General features: G+C 40.4%; 1 protein-coding gene across 13 annotated transcripts in view; it reads right to left on the bottom strand.

Annotated features, from left to right (window-relative positions):
• The window catches only part of ABCB11 (ATP binding cassette subfamily B member 11), a 104667-nt gene extending 92797 nt beyond the window's left edge, over nt 1-11870 (bottom strand). For all 13 annotated transcript variants that reach the window (XM_060409796.1, XM_060409794.1, XM_027964891.2 and 10 more), the window contains exon 1: nt 11772-11870. The gene's annotated coding sequence lies outside the window, so the exon portion shown is untranslated. The remainder of the gene's footprint in view (nt 1-11771) is intronic.
• Nucleotides 11871-17360: the final 5490 nt, after the last annotated feature.

Genomic DNA, 17360 nt, shown 5'->3' with positions numbered 1-17360 from the left:
TCCTAGAAACAAATGCAGTGAAAACATGATGACTCAAAACCTATGGGATGCAGCAAAAGCTGTTCTAAGAGGCGAGCTTATAACAATACAATCCTACCTAAGAAACAAGAAAAACATCAAGTAGACAACCTAATTTTACACCTAAAACAACTGGAAAAGAACAAAAACCCTCAAGGTTAATAGAAGGAAATAAATCATAAAGATCAGAGTAGAAATAAATGAAACAATAGTAAAGACTAATAAAACTAAAAGTTGGTTCTTTGAGAAGATAAACAAAATTGACAAACTATTAGCCAGACTCAACTAGGAAAAAGGGGAGAAGAATCAAATCAACAAAATTAGAGATGAAAAAGGAGAAGTTACGATTGACAATGCAGACATACAAAGGATCGTAAGAGACTATTATGAGCAACTTTATATGCCAATACAATGGACAACCTGGAAGAAATGGACAGATTCTTAGAAAAGTTCAACCTTCCAAAACTGAGCGAGGAAGAAATAGAAACTATGAATAAGCCAACCACAAACACTGAAATCGAAACTGTGGTCAAAAAATCCCTCAAAAAACAAAAGCACAGGGCCAACTGGCTCCACAAGTGAATTCCTTAGACATTTAGAGACGAGCTAATGCCTATCCTTCTCAAACGCTTCTGAAAAATTGCAGAGGAAAGAACACTTCCAAACTCATTCTACAAGGCCACTATTACCCTGATACCAAAACCAGATAAAGACATCACACAAAAAATAAAATTATAGGCCAATATCACTGATGAACATATATGCAAAAATCCTCAAACAAATTCTAGCAAACAGAATTCAACAACATATTAAAAAGGTCATACACCATTATCAAGTTGGGTTTATTCCAGGGATACAAGGCTTCTTCAATATACACAAATCAATCTTTGTGATACACTGTATTAACAAACTGAAAGATAAAAACTATATGATAATCATGATAATCTCAATAGATGCAGAAAAAGCTTTTGAATAAATTCAGCACCCATTTATAATAAAAACTCATCCAAAAATGGGCATAGAAGAAACCTACCTCAACATAACAAAGGCTGTATATGATAACCCAGTGCAAACATTATTCTCAATGGTGAAAAACTGAAAGCATTTCTTCTAAGATCAGGAATAAGACAAGGGTATCCTCTCTCACCACTATTATTCAACATAGTTTTTGAAGACCTAGCCAGGGCAATTAGAGAAAGATTATAAGGAAATAAAAGGAATCCAGATTGGAAAAGAAGAAGTAAAACTCTCACTGTTTGCAGAAGACATGATACTATACATAGAAACCCTTAAAATACTATCAGAAAATTACTAGAGCTAATTAGACAATTTAGTAAAGTTGCAGGATACAAAATCAATATACAGAAATCACTTGCATTCCTATACACTAACAATGAAAAATCAGAAAGAGAAATTAAGAAATCAATCTCATTTACTCTTGAAACAAAAAGAATAAAATACCTAGGAATAAACCTACCTAAGGAGACAAAAAACTGTATACAGAAAACTATAAGACACTGATGAAAGAAGTCAAAGACAACATAAACAGATGGAGAAACAGTCCATGTTCCTGTGTTGGAAGAATCAGTATTGTGAAAATGACTATACTACTGGAAGCAATCTACAGATTCAGTGCAATCCCTGTCAAATTACCAATGGCATTTTTCACAGAACCAGAACAAGAAATTTCACAATTTGTATGGAAATACAAAAGATCCTGAATAGCTGAAGCAATCTTGAGAAAGAAGAATGAAACTGGAGGAATCAACCTGCCTGATTCAGACTATACTACAAAGCTACAGTCATTAAAACAGTATGGTACTTTCACAAAAGCAGAAATATAGAGCAATGGAATAAGATAGCCCAGAGATAAACCCATGCATCTATGGGCACCTTATCTTTGACAAAGTAGGTAAGAATACGCAATGGAGAAAAGATGTTCTCTTCAATAAGTGCTTCTGGGAAAACTGGACAGCTACATGTTAAAGAATGAAATTGACACTTCCTAACACCAGACACAAAACTAAACTCAAAATGGATTAAAGACCTAAATGTAAGGCCAGAAACTCTTAGAGGAAAACAGTCTATGCCATATATCATAGCAAGATCCTCTATGAACCACTTTCCAGAGTAATGGAAATAAAAACAAAAATAAACAAATGGGACCTAATTAAACTTTAAAACTTTGTACAGTAAAAGAAACTATAAACAAGGGGAAAAGACAACCCTCAGAATGGGAGAAAATAATAGCAAATGAAACAACTGATAAAGGATTAATTTCCAAAATATACAAGCAGCTCATGCAACTCAATATCAGAAAAACAAACAACTCAATCAAAAAAGGGGCAGAAGACCTAAACATACATTTCATTGAAGAAGACATACAGATGGCTAATAAACATATGGAAAGATGCTCACCATTACTCATTATTAGAGAAATGCAAATCAAAACTGTAATGAGATATCACCTCATACCAGTCAGAATGGCCATCATCCAAAAATCTATAAACAATAAATGCTGGAGTGTGGAAAAAAGGGAACTCTCTTGCACTGTTGAAGGGAATGTAAACTGATACAGCTACTATGGAGAACAGTATGAAGATTCCTTTAAAAAACTAGGAATAAAACTACCATATGACCCAACAGTCCCACCACTGGAAGACCAGTACCCTGAAAAATATACCCTGAGAAAACCACAACTGAAAAAGACACATGTATCCCAATATTCATTGCAACACTATTTACAATAGCTAGAACAAGGAAGCAAGCTAGATGTCCATCAGCAGATGAATGGGATAAAGAAGCTGTAGTACATATATACAATGAAATATTACTCATCCATAAAAAGGAATGCATTTGAGTCATTTCTAAAAAGATAAACCTAGAGTCTATTATACAGAGTGAAGTGAGTCAGAAAGAGAAAAACAAATATCATGTATTAATGCATGTATACGAAATCTAGAAAGATGGTCCTGATGAACATCTTTGAAGGGCAGCAGTGGAGACACAGACATAGAGAACAGCTGTGGACATAGCAGTGGGGAAGGAGGGGGTGGGACAAATGGAAAGAGTAGCACGGAAGCATATACACTGCCATATGTAAATAAATAGCCAGTGTGAATTTGCTGTATGACTCAGGGAGCTCAAACCAGTACTCTGTAAAAACCTAGAGGGCTGGGATCAGGTGGAGATGGGAGGGAACTTCAAGAGGGAGGGGACATATGTATACCTATGGCTGATTCATGTTGATATACGGCAGAAACCAACACCATACTGTAAAGCAATTATCCTCCAATTAAAAATAAATATATTTTTTTTAAAAAGAATGATTGCAACTATTATTTATTTTCTCATCTTTAATCAGTGTAGCCAAACAGAAGAACAATTCGGTTCAAGAAATTTCCTTGACTAACAATCTCAGACAAAAGCAGGCTTTTTAGTTAGTTGATAATCCCATGAAAGAGTTTAATTATTAGGAAATAATAATCCCAAACCACGAACTATGGGTTTCACTGGTTGATAGGTGGACAGCCATTTTTTGTTCTTTCTTCTTATCTGCATTTGCTTGTTTATTTTATTGATTTTTTTTTAAGTGAGTAAAACTAAAAACCAGTAGAAAGGCACAACCCACTGGTGACATTCTTGGGTCAGTGAAGCTGACCAATGACAGCCAAATACTGTCAAATACTGTGGGTAGGTTCAGTGCTCCTTTGTAAATGTAGCCACTAGATGCAGAATATGGCAAGTTCAGCATGGACCAGGGAAACTGCTACCTAATTCATTTTGTAACACAAGTGTAACCTTGACGTCAAAACAAGAAAAAATGTTATAAGGAAAAAAACAGAACTATAATTACTTTAAAAATAGATTTAAAAATACTAAATATATTTAGTATAATTTAGTAGTTTATAAAAAAATATAGTGAGAAATGCTGATACCAGGAATGCAATGATTATCTAATGTAAACATTTTTGATCATTTTGATAGATGAAAAAGATATTTAATCAGAATTAATTTCCTGAAATTTAAAAGCTCATAAAATTAGAAAAAAATCATTATATTGTAATCCAATGAATAAATTTGGATACAGATCGATGACAAATACTAAAAACGCTCACTGAAATACTGGCAAAGATTAAATATCCAATAGTACAAAGCATTGGGAAGCTATAAACACATTACATTAAATTGTGAAATCTCTGTAAGCTTCTCTTAGCCATGACAATTTCTTACAACTCTCTTGCTTTTGATGATCTTGACAGTTTTGAGACGTACTGAGGAATTGTTTTGTAGAATGTTCCTTAAATTGGGATTTATCTGCTGTTTTTCTCATGATTAGACAAGAGTTGTATGTTTTGGAAAGGAAGACCACGGAGGTAAAGTATCCTTCTCATCACATCATATCAAAAGTACTATGAAGATAAGAGTACCTTTCAACATGATTTATTAAAAAAAATTTTTTTAAATAAACTCAATATTAAGAAGTAGAGTGAGAAAACATTAATTATGTAGTTTATCAGGTCAGTAAAACAAATACTAAAAAAAATACCTAATTCAAAATTCTTTTATCTAACAACAAAATTTCTTTACTATAGCAATAATACATTCAGTCTGCAATGTTTGCTGGTCACACCATTTTTGAAATTTTGACCAAAAACTTTTTCAAGAGGCTAAGAAACTCTTTGATAAGGGGACAATAATAAAACTTTAACAATGGTTATAATATTTCATTTCCTAATTTTAAAATAAGATTTTTATGAAAAAATTCAGTCTCCAATGTTTTTCCTGGCTTCATTTAGAAAGATTTCTTTCCAATGGTGTGCAAATATTTGGCAGTGTTTAGAGGCCATTGGTGTAGTGTCTTGCCTGTGAACTCTGGAGTTTCTCAGATTCTGTTACTGCCTACAGCTTCACTCTGTGTTGTTGGATATGCTTTTAACCTTTCTCTGGGCCCTGACTTCTCCACCTTTTAAGTCAGGCAATGATGGTGATGGTGGTAAAATTCACCTTGCAGGATAGGTATGAAAATGACAGGAAACCAAGTCTGTACATCAGCTGTTCCAAAAGGAGAAGGCAGAGAAAGCTCCCTTTGCCCTTCAGGCTTGGCAACCAAGTTCCCCCACCCCAGCCCCACCTGCCCTCCTCAGATCATCTACTAAGCAGAAGCTAATAAACCAACCTAGTCTCTCCCTCTCCCTCTCTATTTCCCCAGATATTCTATACATTCTGGTTCATATGAGGTCTGCTTGCCTTTTACTTCCTTCTGAATATAGTGATTTTTGTGATCTCCATTTTACAATCTGGAGATTTAATGTACAGCACAGTGGTGGCAGTCAACAATACTCTGCTGTATACTTCAAAGTTGCTAGGGGCCTAGATTTTAAATGTTCTCACCACAAAACAAATAATAATAATTATGTGATATGATAAAGTTACTGGCTAAAAGTATAGTGGTAATCATATTGTAATAAATATGAATGTGTCAAATTAACATGTCATTATATATATGCCTTAAATTGACATAATGGTATATGCCAACAAATATATGCCAGCCTTAATTCTTTTCAGGCTGAGGAAGGGTGAATTTTCCCATTTGCTTTAGCTGGAACATCCGACTTTTTCTGCGCTCCAATATTCACTCTCCTGGTTCTTGGGCCTTCAGATTCCAGCTGAGACTTATGCCAACAGCTCCCTTGGCTCTTAGACCTTTAGATCTGAACTGGAACTATACCCTTGACTTCCCTAGGCCTGCATCTTGCAGACGGCAGATCAAGAACTCCTCAGCCTCTGCAGTCATGTGACTCAATCCCACACAGTAAATCGCTTTCTGTATATAATCCTACTGTTTCTGTTACTTTAGAGCACATTGAGTAATACAGTGAGTATTCTATGAAATTATTTCTTTTTTCGGTCCTGATGCTTTTGTTTTTTAATGTTTTGTGTGTGTGTGGTAAAAAGTCACATAATATAAAACATACTATTTTAACCATAATTAACTGTACAGTTCAGAGGCAGTAAGTACATTTATAGTTTTGTGCAACTCTCACCATCATCCATCTCCAGAAACTCTATCCCCATTAAACACTAACTCCACCTCAACAAAAGAACAGATAAAGATATGGCACATATATATGATGGAATATTATTCAGCCATAAAAAGGAACAAGGTGTGCCATTTTCAGAGATGTGGGTGGAATTGCCATACAGAGGGAAATAAGTCAGAAAGAGAAAAACAAATATTGTATATTAATATATATATGTGGAATCTAGAGAAATAGTACAGATGAACCTGCTTGCAAAGCAGAAGTGGAGCACATGGGATGGGCATACCAAAGGATGAGTGGGGACATTGAGATTGACGTGTATACACTACTTGTGTGGAAGAGATGGCTAATGAGAATACTGTGTAGCACAGAGGAAAAAAGGAAGAAGGTACAACTTGCTTGTATGACATATATAGTTAACCTTTAAAAGCCTTCTGGTATACATTATGTACAGAGATCATTTATTTCTAATAAGGGAATAATACAGTTTAGCTCTGAGTTCCAGGCCAGCTACCAAATATCTAGAGCTGTTCTGTTTGTTTTCTTTCTCAGAGTTCAGTGCATCACTCTGAACTTTGGTAGTCCACTCTAAGGACCTGTATTTTAAAAGACACACACTCTCCAGTGCTACAAGACAAGCCTCAGTTGCTCAGTCAGAAATGAGAGCTAGTTGCCTTCTCTGCAGCCGGCTCTGAAATAGCCATGATGGCTTTTAAAGGTCACTGTGTTGAAAATATTAATTACTTGCGTGCATCCACAAAGACAGTGGCAGTTTTCTAACACTACTTTTGGGAAAGTGCAAGGAGATATCAAAATGACTAGAAAGAATAAATGAAGGCTTTGCCCCTGGTATTTTCCAGGAAAAAAAGGAACAATGTTTCAAAAATTAGATATTAGATGAATGGCCTCATATCATTGTAAGTGTACTCTGATGTATCATTAGACCATGTTTTTTCCCCACTGATTAATTCCCTTTTTATTAGATTAGATTCTGGGAAACTCATTTAGCTGATGCTGGAGAACATCTCTGCCAGTCTCCTAAACCCTGAAAAGAGCAGGAACCTAGATTTCAGTGACAAACATTTTTTATACAGGGTAATGAGACTATGCCTCCTCCTCACCTGATTTAAGATTTATGATTTAAGAGTGCAAGCTGATATCAAGTAATCTAATTGTACTGTCTCAGCTATTATCTATAGCGTCTAAGCTAACAATTGATTCTTGAGCTTCCTGAAGTGTGGGGAAGGTACTTGGGTATCATACATTGCAGGAAGCTTTAATGAGAGTTTCTTAGTTTGTAATAGCAAAATTGAACTTTAACCCACACCAAAGAACTCAGAGTTAAAAGGTATCAACCTATTTCCTTTTCACACTACCTTTTTTTTTTTTAAGATTTTTTTTCTTTTGATGTGGGCCATTTTTAAAGTCTTTATTGAATTTGTTACAATACAGCTTCTTTTACTTAAATTTTGGGTTTTTGGCCACAAGATATGGAGGAATCTTAGCTCCCTGACAGGATCAAACCAGTACCCCTTGCACCAGAAGGCAAAGTTTTAACCACTGGGCCACCAGGGAGGTCCCTTACTCCACCTTCTTATGTAGTAAATTATCCTCATCTCTGAAAAATCTATTTGAAAACAGACTCAGTTTTTAATGTCTTCCAGAAAAAAATATGGTCTTCTGATAAACTTAAGAGAATCTAGATGCTCAAAGTGGGAAAGCAAGATTTCTAAGCACTGGTCAGCAGATTTTGGCCACCTAATCATGGAATCCTCCAACAGTTCTGAATTGCTCATGCCAACACAAATTTCCCCCTCTGCCAAATGGCAAGTGGTCTATGACTCATATACTACAATGTGCTTCTGTTGAACTATTCAGGGTTGAAGTTTCTTTTTCTTTGATAAACTGTGTAATCTTATCAACACAGAAATCCACATTAGAGAACAGTCTCCTGATCTTTATTGGTAGACATATTGTTAGTTGCTCAGTCAAGTCTGACTCTTTGCAATCCCATGGACTATAGCTTGCCTGGCTTCTATGCTCATGGGATTCTCCAGGAAAGGTGCTGGAGTGGGCTTCCATTCCTTTCTCCAAGGAATCTTCCCAACCCAGGGATCAAACCCAGATCTCCTGCCTTGCAGGAGGATTCTCTACTGCCCGAGCCATAAGGGAAACCCTTTGGTAGACATATCAAGGATTTTTCTACCTTAGAACTTTAGCAACAACATTCTGGAAGACCACTGCCAGGGAGGAGAGAGAGTAAGCAGACAGCAGCACCTGGATGGGTCACCCGAGCGAACCTGGGACATTGACAGACCTCAGAGAGAGGGCTAAGGAAGCAGTGGGCCCAGGGGTTGAGGCTGTCAAAACTGGAGGAGATCCAAGGTTCCACAGGCCGTGCCAGGAGCTAATCAAAGATCCCAAGTGCCCAACGAGGCTGCTGGTGTGACTTCAAGACACCAGTCTGGAGCAACAGATGAGTGGGCTGACCTTCACCAAAGACTGGGTCAACACTAGCAACTGGCTATTGACAGTGTAGGAAAAATGGGAAAGAAAGAAGGGGAGAGGGAGGAGAGAAGAAGGCAAGAGAGAAGGGGAGAAAGAAAGGGAAGGAGCAAGGAAGGAAGGAGGGAGGGAGGGAAAAGAAATGTCAAGGTAAAAATAGTTCTCCTGGGAGCTGGAATCCTTCCAGGCTGAAGGATATGACAGTAATAGAGGCCTTCAACCCACTGCCTATTTCTATGCATACAGTTTTACTGGAACTCAGTCATGACCATTTGTTTTTCCTTTGTCCTTGGCTGCTTTGGGGCTACAATGGCAGGTCAGAGCTACTGTGACAGAGATGATTCCCACCTTCCCACCGACGCCTAAAATATTCACTGTCTAGCCCTTCACAAATATATTTGCAGACGCCTGCATTATTAGGTCAGTTCACAACAGCCTGAAGCCTGGGGAGAAACCTTTGAGAACCTGATTTAACCAACCTAAAAATCTAACGGAGCACAGGCCCTCCAACCTACCTGTCCTCATGGAGCTCACGTTGTGCAGGGAAGACAGATGACATGTAAGAAATAAACCTGATGACATGGAGTAAAGGAGAAGTACAGGCATCTCCAAGACCCTCAAGCAGGGCCCTGTCCCCACCTGGAGAGTTGCGGAAGGCTCTGCAGCCAGTGCTTTTAAGATGAGGCAAGTTAGCCAAGGAAACAGGAGATGAGGAGTTCCAGGCTCATGCAAAGGTCCGGACTTGAGTGACAATACACAAGGACCCAAGGGTGTCCAGTGAGTCTGAAGGATGGTGGATGGAACAGCTCTGGAGAATGTGGCTGCCTCATTCCTCAGGACATCAAACTCCTTAATAATGCTGAGGACTTAGACATTTAATAAGGACTTTTAGGCAAAGAAAGCATATAATCATATTTATACTTTCAAAAAAACCCATAATACTCTGATAAGTCCATACTCTTAGAGTAAGAGAGCAGGTTGGGAAGGATAGAAATCCCCCAGAGCCAGCAGTGATGTCCCCTCATTTACCAGGCCAAGAGCATACACGGGTCACCTCTCTCCAGGGCAACCCGGCCTGAGGTGGCCAAAGGAAATAGGCTGTGTGGTGGGACAGCCAAGCCAACGGGGCCCGGCTCTTGTCAATTTAGGACATGGCCTCTCAACTCTGCCACTATTCTTGGCTTTGAATTTTCTTCAAGGAGATTTGTTCTGCGTTCATTTTCTTCAGAATACTATTTTTGAAACATGTTGATCTTGCCTAGACTGAGCTCAGGAGGAAAAAGCAAAGGTTTTTCCACATTTAGGCTTCAGTGGTTAGGAAGATCTAAACACGCTTGCAGCCACTGGAGAGCTGAGGCATGGGGTGGTAGGGAGTGAGGAGATGTGAGACGTGGCCTCCTTCACCCCATATCCCACCGTGAACATGGGCCTTGGCTTTTCTCTTATAAAGTCCTCCCTTCTGTAAGACCATTCAAGGCCACTAGAACCAGAATCTCCCCTGCCCTGAGCTGCTCAGAGACCAGAGCTGCTCCTGCTCCTGCTCCTGGTGAATTTTCAAGACACTTTTGAAACCACAAATTCTAATTTTTTAAAAGAGCCCTTGGAATGTCTTTCACTGCTGACACGTCGTGATGTAGGAAGGGCACCCTTTGTTATTATCAAACCCAGCCAATGATTTCTTTCCCCAAGGATCATCAGAGGAGGAAAGAAATATTGATTTATACTGAAAAGCAAGAAAAATAGAAAAATACTGTCTTGCAGATAAAAAAGTTGTGGGTTGACCATGTGCGTCAATAAAGACACAGTCCAGGGATAATGAGACTGAGGCCCTTCAGCCCTGGAGGCTACAGCCCATGGAGAAGGGAAATAAATACACAGTGATTCTTGAGGTGCACATGGGTAGCCCTGCTTCACAGAGTCACAGTTCAGATAGAGAACTAATGAACTGCTCTTGAGGGAAATAGGATTTAACACCAAAGTTCCTCCCAGCACTCTACATGCATAGTTCTTTCACCTTCATAAAGCAACATAACCCTAATGCTTGGTTACCTAAATGGGACTTGGCATTTTCTAGCAATTTCAAGGTCTTCTAAAACCACAAAGTGGGCAATGTTTTCTTCCTAAATTGCTTCCAATCCACTTCCAGCATTCATCGGCAAATATCGGTCACTGTCACTCTTTGCAGTAGGATAACTAATTATTCAAGGGCTTATAACTGAGTGGGGTGGGGTGGGGAGGGGAGTGTAATCCCCTAGGCAGGGAGATGGAAGCTTGAAACAGATAACTACCGGAGTGTTACAGGGCAGAGTATAAGTCTGGAGTTTGGGGGGTAGGGATGAGGGTGGATGCCCACAGCAAGAACTTCTGTTAAGCATAAGCCTGTAAATAAGTCAATACTTCAAAAGTTTAATAATAACCACTATCAGTTTCCAATATTAAGAGTTCTAAGGACAATCGTTATAATTTGTCCCCAAAATGTCTAGAAGGCTCTTCCCCCATCAAAATGTTTAGAAATGCCTCACTTCATACTCAGTCTTAAAGTAAATGATATTTGATCAACGTGTTCAAATCATCAGCAACCTGTGATTTCTACTGGCTAGGGAAACTGAAAAATGGAAATTAGATTCTAGAATCCAACTTTTCCGCTTCTAGCCATGAATCCAGAGCTCAGTATCTAAATTACTGAAGACTAGGAGAATGGAGTTGGTATAGTTCTATATTAAAGCAGCAGCAGCTTTCTGGGGCAAGATTTTGTGGTGGTCAGTGAAAAACACAACTGCATTTTCATAAAGCCAAGTTTAAAAAGTTTGCTAGCATTTATACTTTGGGCAGATTATCTGGCAGATTATTATCTGTTCACCCATCACATACTCCCATACACCACTCCCCAACACACCACACACACACACACACACACACACACACACACACATTCTCAAGAGAATTGATGCATAAAAAGCATTACTATAAGCAGTACTATAAATGAGATAGAAAACAATAGCCATCTGTATCATATATATCATAGATATTATGAAATTATTAATGTATTCTGCAAGTTCCTATCCAAGCCTTGTAGCATTGTTCTTGTATAACAAGATGCCAGCCTTTATGAGTCAGAAACACAACACCCCACAAAGTGAGACTTAAAGGAAATGGACTTGCAGACATAATCTTCAAATCCTCTAGACAGTATAAGTCACTTACCTGGGAACATGAACTTGAAGAAACCAGAAGAAACAATGGACTCCACTGTAGAGAACCAAAAGGTTTTCCAACCTGTTTCAGCTCCAGTTTTCCTCATTTAAAGCCCTGAACAGAATTCAAGCTTTTTTGAGAACACTATCTATTTGCTTAAGGGTCAATGCCCCGAAGGCCAGACTGAGCAGAGTTCAGTGACACCTGAGGAAAAGTTGAATGCATTCAAAATAATAACCACAAACACAATGTTCTTGGGAAGCTCTCTGACAGTGTCAACGGGCTTTGGACTGTGTTGACTTGGCTTCAAAGGAAGGGAGCTGGAGTGCCCGGGGAGAGCACTGATTCTGGCTGTGTCCAAGTCTTCTCTTCGAGATCATTATTTTTTAAAAGTTACTTAAAAATGTAACAAGGCAGAAAAGAAAAATACCTTCAAACTTTTCCTCTTCAATTTGAAAGATCACCCTTGGAAAATCCTCGTGCAGGCTGATATTACTGTCCCCCAAGCCCAGAGTTTCGTGGAAACAGATAATCTCAAAGAACACCTGAAACAGACTTTTGCTCAAAACTCTGAGTGCTCAGATGACCCTTGCACCCTGGTCTGAACAGTCAATAACCTCAGGCTCTACCTGCCAAATGAAGCCCTGTGTAAGGCTTTCTTTTTTGAAGTTTTAAACGAATGGAAAGCCAAGTCAAATCAATACATGTAGCTTCTCCAACAGCTTTGTGGGGCCACCCATATCTGTTCCTCTCCCTTCTTGTTGGTCCCTCCATCTTCTCAAAGGCTCTCATTTCTTCTCTCCCCCTCTCCTGAGCAAACCCTTTCCTAAACATGTCTCACTATGACCCTCAGCAATGAATAGTAAGAGCCAACGTTAGTCATCCCCTTACTGAGTACCTGGCTCAGTTTAAGAGTTGAAGAGTACCACCTTATTTGGACTTCTCCACAACCATAGGAGTTAGGTGCTGTCATCGGCATCCCCATTTCATAGTGGAGGAAACTAAAACTCAGAGAGATGAATAATCCACACAAGTTCTTATAACCAGTGGCTTCAGAACCTATGCTCCTCACCCTTCTAAGCTAACCCTCTTCCACCCCATACTCTGAAATTCTGTGGGCCAACCAGTGCTTCTCAATCTGCAGAAAGTAAGATCAACATAAATGATAATATCAAAATTTTTACATTACAAATTTTTCTGCCATAAGGCTTGTTTTATAATTCAGCTTCCACTACTGTTTGTCTCTACTGGGTTTTATATATAAGACAGTTTGTGATTTAGCCCCAAATTCTGTGGATTATTATATTTAGGTGTTAAAATCTCAATATATCAAGGTCAGCAAAGATGAGAAAGATTTCTTGATGTTCCCCTATCTGAACTGGTTTGAGAATCCCAGGAGTGGGTTGACTTCTGAGGCAATGAAGCTAGAATAATGTTGGGTGTGGCATCAATTCAGTTCAGTTCAATCACTCAGTCGTGTCTGACTCTTTGCGACCCCATGAATCGCAGCACGCCAGGCCTCCCTGTCCATCACCAACTCCCGGAGTTCACTCAGACTTACGTCCATCGAGTCAGTGATGCCATCCAGCCATCTCATCCTCTGTCGTCCCCTTCTCCTCCTGCCCCCAATCCCTCCCAGCATCAGAGTCTTTTCCAATGAGTCAACTCTTCACATGAGGTGGCCGAAGTACTGGAGTTTCAGCTATAGCATCATTCCTTCCAAAGAAATCCCAGGGCTGATCTCCTTCAGAATGGACTGGTTGGATCTCTTTGCAGTCCAAGGGACTCTCAAGAGTCTTCTCCAACATCACAGTTCAAAAGCATCAATTCTTCGGCACTCAGCCTTCTTCACAGTCCAACTCTCACATCCATACATGACTACTGGAAAACCATAGCCTTGACTAGACGGACCTTAGTCAAGAAAGTAATGTCTCTGCTAGGACACAGGAGAAAGAACTTGACATAAAACCAAAAAGGCAGCACTGCTGTGGGATCATACTTTTGATTGGGAGAAGATTCTCAGCAGAATTTTGCTAACTTTGTTTTGGTGAAATTGTTGACAGAAGCCAAAGGATGAAAATGCTCAGGAGAAAACTGAGCAAGCTTCTCACTGATCCCTCTGTCCTAAACTTCCCTTTGTGGGGCATGTAGACCTGGAGGAAGAGAAAGCCTGGAGTTTTAGAGCAGGAAACAAGATTGCAGACACCTCATCCAACCCCCTCATCCTATAGATGAGAAGTAAGGACAGGACAGTGACCTGTCCAGGGCCTCTGGGAGGGCTAATGGTGTCTTCCTTTTCTCCTTCAGCTCTAGCCCCTCGACTAAGTCAGCCCGGGCCGAGTGAACGCCATGTTAATCATTCCTGTTTTGTTTCAGCAGTAGATGTGTTTTCTTTACGGTTCATGGTCTGAAGACAGTAGGGTTATAGTCCCTGCTGTCCTCCAGTTAAAACATCAACTACTGTTTGAGTGCTTACTATATGCCAAACACTGTTCATTCCTCTGAGACACAGGAATGAATGAGAATCCTTGTCCTCAGGAATCTTATGGTCTGGTGTGGACAGGAGGTAGACAGTAAACAAAGAAAACATACATGTCAGGTTGTGATAAATTCAATGGAGGAAAACATCTGGAAAGGGATTTGATAAGGAGTGTGTATGTGTGAGCATGTGTGCATGTGTGTGTGCATGTGTGTGTGTGTGTGTGTGTGTGTGTGTGTGTGTGTGTGTGTGTGGCAGGTGGGAGAGGGGGCAGAGAGTGTTGTCATTTGAAATCAGGTGAATGGAAAGATGACATGTAAGGAATGACCTGAGATAAGGAAGAAAGTGCAGGAGTGTCTGGGAAAACAGTAAACGCAAAAGCCCTGGAGCAGGGGAGCATGTGGAGCAGAGCGAGCAGGGGAAGCAGTCATAGACAGCATCAGTGTGCTGGAAGTACAGCAGAGCTTCTCAAGCTGCGAGGACTAGACCAGCAGCAGCAGCAGCAGCATCCATTAGAAACAGAAAATCTGGGCTCTACCCAGGCCTACTGAGTCAGAAATTCTGGGGGTGGCCCCTGGCATACTGAAGCTTGATAACCCCTATTGTAGAGCCTCAGAAGTCACAGTAGACCAACTTGGACATTTCAAAATCATGCCTCAAACTGCCTCAAGGAAGAATTTGGCCAACGATTGTTTAAAAACTCGTGTTGCAGATCATTATGGGCACTCACTATGGAAGAAATAAAAGAAGCTGCATTACCTTCCTTCCTTACACCATTCAAAAACAAATTATTGGGATTCCCTGGTGGTCCAGTGGTTAAGAATCTGCCTTGCAATGCAAGACACCAGTTTAATCCCTGGTCCGGGAGGATCCCACACGCTGCAGGGCAATGAAGCCAGTATACCACAACTACTGAGCCTGGGCTCTGGAGCCCACGAGCCACAATGACTGGGCCCACAGGCAGCAAATATGGAAGCTTGAGTGCCTAGAGCCCATGCTCCACAACAAGAGAAGCCACCACAACTAAAGGGCAGGCCCCAGGCTCCGCAACTAGAGAAGGTTGGCGCGCAGCAGTGAAGACTCAGCACAGCCAAAAATAAATAAATAAATAATTTAAAAAAATTTTTTTACACGACACCATGTTGGGTGTTCTGCTGATTTCCAACTTGTAAACATTAACTTGGTTGTCCAGGGGCAACATTAAGTTGTCCCTGAGAATGTTTAAATCTTAAAAGGAAGATTAGGTTTCACACAAAAAGCAATTAAGGCATATAAATTAAACAGCATTAAAGGTCAAACGTTCAGTGCATCTCTCAAGTATTTAAAATGTGACATCTCAGTCAGGACAGGAATCATCAGAAAAAGAGTGTTGGAAGAGGGGAAATATGAGTTATGCCTCAAAGTAGGGGAAGGACCAGGTCAGAAATAGAGAGTGAGCAAGGGAGACCTGAATTCAATTCCTGGGTCAGAAAGATCCCCTGGAGGAGGGCCTGGCAACCCACTCCAGTATTCCTGCCTGTAGAATCCCCACGGACAGAGGAGCCCGGTGGGCTACAGTCCCATGAGGTTGCAAAGAGTCAAACACAATTGAGTGACTAACACTTTCACTTCTTCAAGGTCTTAGAACACATGCAGGCAGCATTAAGAAGGACCAGATGTCTACTGAGAGAAGAGATTAGAAAATGGTGTTTTCTTGGCAAACAGTGATATCTAGTTTAAGCAGGGAAAGACAGGTAAAGAAGGGTTTTCAGTGCTGAAAGGCTGAGTTACAGCCAAGGTAAGACTGACTTTCAGTCGAGGGGAGCTTGCACATGTACACAAATGACGCACTCTTTTGCTTGGTCATTACCACCCTGAAAACCAATATAAACTGCAAAAAGACAACCTGAATCAGTTATGACCAACCTAGACAGGTTAAAAAGCAGAGACATTACTTTGTCAACAAAAGTCCATCTAGTCAAGGCTATGGTTTTTCCAGTAGTCATGTATGGATGTGAGAATTGGGCTATAAAGAAAGCTGAGCACCGAAGAACTGATGCTTTTGAACTATGGTGTCAGATAAGACTCTTGAGAGTCCCTTGGACTGCAAGGAAATCCAACCAGTCCATCCTAAAGGAAACCAGTCCTGGGTGTTCATTGGAAGGACTGATGCTGAAGCTGAAACTCCGAAAATTTGGCCCCCTGATATGAAAAGCTGACTCATTTGAAAAGACCCTGATGCTGGGAAAGATTGAAGGCAGGAGAAGGGGACAACAGAGGATGAGATGGCTGGATGGCATCACCGACTCAATGGACTTGGGTTTGGGTGGACTCTGGGAGATGGTGATGGACAGGGAGGCCTGGAGTGCTGCAGTTCATGGGGTCACAAAGAGTCAGACACGACTGAACAACTGAACTGAACTGAACTGAACTGAATGACAGCTGCTAATGATACGTGGACTTATATGAAGTCCAATAGGTTTCGAGTAAAGGAAAATTGGTGGCAGGGGAAGGTGCTCTGCTCCACAAGTCATTCAGGGCCCCAAGCTGACAAGGCACCGCCATCCTCCACATGTGGATTCCAAGGTCTCCTTGTACATTGGCATCCAGCCATCACACAAAGGGAAGAGAAAATATGGAACATTATGTGTGGGCAGTTGCCATGGACAAGCCTGGAAGAGGCAGCCTTCACTTCCACCACATTTCATTGGCCAGGGCTTTCTGTCACATGGCCATACCTACCTGCCAGAGAGACTGGGAGACGAGGTCTAGCTGTGGGCACAGGAGATTTGGTTAAAAGCTAACCAATCTCAAGACATAGGCTTTAGAACACAATGATTTGAGTTTACACACTAGCCGAGTGACTTTGGGCACATTATTTAATCTCTATTAACCTCAGTTCCTTCATCTGTAGAATGGGAGTGGTAATACCACCTTCATAAGATGACAAAGCCTGTCTGAACTTCCCTGTGCCATAGATCCTGAGCAAATATGCTGGACTTTGAAAAGAAAGTGTTTTGGATCTAGGGGCAGAGCAGTTTCTCCTCCAGCATGGGTACCACCAAGTTTATCTGACTCCTAGAGATTACACTTTAAGATTAGGAAATTTTAGTGTAGAGCCTGAGATGTTAATCTATCCG

The sequence above is a fragment of the Ovis aries genome, chromosome 2 (genome assembly GCF_016772045.2).
Source record: "Ovis aries strain OAR_USU_Benz2616 breed Rambouillet chromosome 2, ARS-UI_Ramb_v3.0, whole genome shotgun sequence".
Taxonomy (NCBI): Eukaryota; Metazoa; Chordata; class Mammalia; order Artiodactyla; family Bovidae; genus Ovis; species Ovis aries.
Note: the sequence above shows the minus strand (reverse complement) of the source record. Positions and strands in the feature narration are given on the sequence as shown.